Source organism: Sinocyclocheilus anshuiensis, unplaced genomic scaffold (genome assembly GCF_001515605.1).
Source record: "Sinocyclocheilus anshuiensis isolate Anshui unplaced genomic scaffold, SAMN03320099.WGS_v1.1 scaffold739, whole genome shotgun sequence".
NCBI classification, from domain to species: domain Eukaryota; kingdom Metazoa; phylum Chordata; class Actinopteri; order Cypriniformes; family Cyprinidae; genus Sinocyclocheilus; species Sinocyclocheilus anshuiensis.
Window position 1 is genome coordinate 495,639 of NW_015551105.1, and position 5,318 is coordinate 500,956.

General features: G+C 37.3%; 1 long non-coding RNA gene across 1 annotated transcript in view; it reads left to right on the forward strand.

Moving 5' to 3' along the window:
* The window catches only part of LOC107662889 (uncharacterized), a 3,123-nt gene extending 856 nt beyond the window's left edge, over positions 1-2,267 (forward strand). Inside the window, exons 2-3 of the long non-coding RNA XR_001631258.1 lie at positions 959-1,147; positions 2,185-2,267. This is a non-coding gene — a long non-coding RNA (uncharacterized LOC107662889). The remainder of the gene's footprint in view (positions 1-958; positions 1,148-2,184) is intronic.
* Positions 2,268-5,318: the final 3,051 nt, after the last annotated feature.

A 5,318-nucleotide genomic window follows, 5' to 3' on the forward strand; every position in this document is an offset into this window, starting at 1 on the left:
CATTTTTGGAAGGCCAAACAAAGTAGTTTCGCTTTCACAACGAAACACACAGAGTCACACACGGTGGGCTAGAGTGAGCGGAGGACGGCGGGCTTGAGAACGAATTGGCCGGCGGGTTTGTGGCAACCACATGTGACGACCCTGGGCTGGACTCCGCTTTGTCCGTGGTGAAAGCCGATCCAACGATCCACAGCGCGAAGTTGATGTATTTCCTCAGCGACCAGCACGGATCAGCTCTAGGCATGACGAAGTGGATATCGTCCTCTTTTGGAAGGCCAAACAAAGTAGTTTCGCTTTCACAACGAAACACACAGCGTCTTCACGACATGGCGGCGGCGGCAACAATACTACAACGAGAATAAAAGTTACGCCGCCTTTCTTTGCGTGAACATTTGGGCGGCGTTATGCAAATCTTCCCACATCGTGACGTAGACATGTGGGGGCGTGTTAAAATTAGCCGTTTTAGGTAGGCGTGGCTGACTCTTAACTTTTATAAAGAATATCTCTTTGGATTTGAGTCTTTGCAACTTTACAGATCTTCTTTATGCACCAAGAGCTTGTAACACTCCAAAGAGAAAGGAAAAATTGAAATCGCATCATATGACCCCTTTAAGGCTGGCCCAAAAAATTATGTCATCCCTGCTACACTGAACTGAAGCACAAGATCCTCATTTTCATGAACATGATCAACAGGTTTTATGCAAACTTGTGAATTTCATGCAGCTTGAGTGCTGCTGTCATTAAAGCAAAAGGAACATTAATTTTAAAATTCATGTACATTTTTTAATTTAACTTTGCACTCAAATTGCAATGCAGAAAATTATGAAATTGTATTTAAATAGAATACGCAATTTACAACATATGCATTTTGACTAGTAATCTCTTTTAGACCTAATGTATATGTATAGATATAAGGGTGAATATTTGGTCATAATATAATCCTTATTTGGCTCCTCAGTCAGATCATTTAGGTGGAGTGCATAAAAGAGAGGGCTCTGTAGTGCAGGAAGTGACGGGCTTTCACCTCATGACACCTGAGACCCACAATGCACCACGCCGCACATCTGTCCATAGCACTACTCAGCATATGACTGAACGCCCCAAAGTGACCTGGAGCCAGTCAGACTTAACACCGCTGGATCTTCAGGTAACACCTCCCAATGTAATTTTTTGAGTGAAATCATTGTTAACTCATGAATCTGTATCTTTTTACAGTGTATTTTTGCTAGTGTCAAATTGACCAAAACTAGAATAACATTTTTAAATTGGATGGCAATATAGTTTTCTAAAGTGCTTACCTTATATATTAACCTACTAGGTTCTGATGAGGTTAGCAGAACATGTTTTATAAATCTGTGTTAAAGGAACAGTTCACCTGATCAAGAGCCTGATAAAAACATCACGATACTCCACATGACTTTTAGTAAACAAATCAATCAAGACTTTTATGGCTAAAATATGCCGACCTCTATCCATAATAATGCTTCTTTTAGTGAAAAAGTTGTCTCGTCTGAATCAGGAGAGAAATACGCACAGATTAAGCACCAAATACAAGTTTTAACAGTTATAAACAAATATGTGAGTGGATTTTGATGTGAGAGGAGCAGCGGGCAACAGGGGATGGACTTTTTCACTGGAGGAAGAGTGATGATAGATTATGGACTCATATTTTTGCCAGAAGCAAATGTTTAAAGTTGCTTTGATGACTTTGTTTCTTACACATATGCAGCTTTTCACTTTATAAGATGTAAATTGATGGACTGGAATTGTGTGGATTGCTGTGATGTTTTTATCAGGTGTTTGGACTCTCATTCTGACGGCATCCATTCACTGCAGAGCATCCATTGGTGAACAAGTGATGTAGTGCTAAATTTCTCCAAATCTGTTCTGATGAAGTAATAAACTCATCTACATCTTGGATGGGCTGAGGGTGTACATGCTCAGCAAATTTTCATGTTTGGGTGAACTATTTCTTCAATCTGAAATAATAATGGTTATTTTCAAAATGATTATTATTGTTTTTACATATACTGTACATTATTGGGTTCTTTGGAACCCTAAACATTAAATCAATCTTAACAGAACATGAAAGAAAACCGATGATGAAACCTAGCAAAACATGCATTAATGCAGATAAACCAGCTCTGATATCGAACGCTGATATTTTCTATATATATTTTGCAGGCCCCTGAGTCTTTGGAGTTCTGGACGGATGAGATTTACACGCCAGCCTCCGACACGCTCCTGCGGCGTTCGCATTCGTACACCCGTTGCAGCAGGAACCAGGCGTACCGCATCGCTGCCCTCAGCATCACTGCCACCATCATCCTCATCCTCATCATCATCATTCCAATCAGCACCTTGTAACATACAGTACATGCAGTCACATGACATGCCTGAGACCACATTGAATGGTCCTATACGTGTTTATTTGATAATGTTATCAAGATTTTAATGAACGCATGAATTCTTCATGAACCCAATTTGACAAGCTTGAAGCATGGCAGACTGTCCCAGTGTCAAACCTATGCAAAATAGACTACATTTCCTGAAACCTTCAGTGGGCCTTTTTGGAGTTTCCCTACCTTTAGTTTTATTTGAATTTAAGCAGTTTCTCAGTTAAATGCTTATTCGGCAGTTTATGGCTTGCAGACGTTCTGGTATGCCCTCTTTGTTGACGGATATTGGGGAGTTCCCATTAGTCTAATGTAATTCTGCTGAAACCTGAGACTACATCCACTTGCTCGCACAGCGGCACACGTTTCTCTCTCCGGCACCTCTGCTCTCTCTCCATTTAAATGCTTGGAAAATCCATTATTAGTTGCAAATTTACATGCAGCTGCCCTTTAAATCTGCTAAATGTCCTCGTGTTTGGAGGAAATGCTGACGTGTGAGTGATATGAATCTTATCTCTGGTTTAGTTTGATGCATATTCTTCATTACTGACCTGAATTTGTGGTGAACTCGATCACTACCAAAATAGTGCTACAAAACGTAATATCCTCCCTCACAAAAGCTTAAAAGAAAAGGAAAATGAGCCTCCAGAGACCCAGAATGGATGCATGATGGTGGATCAATACCGGCACACATTTTCAATTTGCTGAACAACAGCACTAAACTTTTAATGGGCTGTGATGGGACTGAGTGAGTGCGGGAGGGGAGAGACTGAGAGAAAGGAGTGTTTGTCCTCTTTTATTGAGCCTGAAGCTTGCTAAGTCCCACTTCTGTCTGATGCGGATGATTAATGAGTGATTTTCTCAGGTAGAAGAGTTTCCAATTGGAACTGATGGGATTTTTTACATGCAGTTTGATCTATGATCCATGATATTGTAATTCATCTTGTGCTACAGACTACAGAATGAATGATACCTCAATCAATTACTTTACTAAATGATCAGATTTGCAATCACAGGCTAGTAAGCGATCACCTAGCAACCACCCAGAACATCTTAGCAACCATGCACAACATAAGTACTGACAGGCGCTCAAACCAACTTAGCAAACACATAGCAAGCCTGGGCAATGCTTTAAACAGCACCAAGTTATCTAAATACTGCGATGTGAAGACAATTGAATGAGATGTCCTATTTTAAGGAGGCAATGTTGGAAAAGTTTTGACTTTTTTTTTTGACTGATATTTTTTGTGTTCCTCTAGTAGAAATAGCATTTCTCCTCAGAATCATACTTGTTTTTCATTATGACTGTATGGACACGTGAATTTCTGGATTGGGATTCCTCCTTTTTCAGGGCACCTTTGACAGTGAAAATATACCTTTGTCTCTTCATAAAGCTGGTTTTGGTTATTCAATGGGACTGTGTCTTGTGTGCCATTTCTTCCGCCAGTTAAACAAGCAGGAAGTTGCATAGGAAGCAGGTGGATCATGACAGTTGTAATATCTGATTGGAGTAAGAGTTTTTCTTTAATAATATCAGCAGTACTTTTGCACACTGCTGCTTGCTGCTTTTCCCAATGCAGTTTTAATATTTCAGTGCACAGCTCTCATAAATGTGTATTATCTATTTATGATCTGTCAGTTCCGTTATTGACGTGAAAGCACTTAACCGCACTTACACATAATAGTCTCTCAAGCTCAAATGAGGCTTCCTTCTAATGTAGTTTATCTAAAATCTCCACTGCCCAAGTGATTTGGTTTCATATTTGATAATGCTACAAGGTTCACTATAGAGATCGCACACATATTGATTCCAGTGAAACTATGAAGAGTGACCTAATTTAATTAGAAAATCCAATAAAATTTAATTTTATATAAAAGATATTGATATGAAAATATAATACATTAGAGTCTTTCTGAATCATAATTGTAAGATCATTTCTCATAATTGAATTTCTGCTAATTTGTGTGTGTTTGGGTGCAGTTGACTCATTTCGATAAATGCAGCCTATTGTGTATAAAATAATTAAGGATTTGTTAGGGATTTTTCATTTGTTTTTATTGAAGACATGCACCTCAATGCCATATATCTTGGGAACAACAGTGATCATTGGGATTGTTTTATAAGCCAGTCAACTATTAGAAAGCTTAATAAATTATAATTAGTAAATTAATCTGAAGGCCAATTAGTGTTTTTATTACTGCAGGACGCCAGTATTGTATCTTTAAATTGTGATGAAATGTTACATAAAAAGGGATGCATTAGTAAAAAATTATATTTAAATTGATTAATAATAATTACATTTATTGCATTTAAAATTAATTACAACAAATTAAATTTAAGGGGTAAATCAACTTAATATATTATTGAATATTAATATTGAAATTTGTTGGTATAACAATTTACAATAACATGAACGAACAATGAACAATACATTTATTACAGTATTTATTCATCTTTGTTAATGTTAGTTAATGAAAATACAGTTGTTCACTGTTAGTTCATGTTAATTCACAGTGCATTAACTAATGTTAACAAGCACATCTTTTGATTTTAATAATGCGTTAGTAAATGTTAACTAAGATTAATAAATGCTGTAGAAGTATTGTTCATTCTTGGTTAACTAAAGTAGTTAACTAATGTTAAAGGGATAGTTCACTCAAAAATGAGAATTCTGTCATTAATTACTCACCCTCATGTCGTTCTAAACCCGTAAGACAATGAAAGGGGTCATATGATGCTTTTTTAAAGATCATTATTTTGTGTATTTGGTGTAACAGAATATGTTGACATGCTTTAATGTTCAAAAAACAAATTATTTTTCAAATACTGTACATTATTGTAGGTCCTCTATGCCCCGCCTCTCTCAAACACTTCGTTTTCTACAAAGTCCCTCCTTCCGACAAGCGCAGTCTGCTCTGATT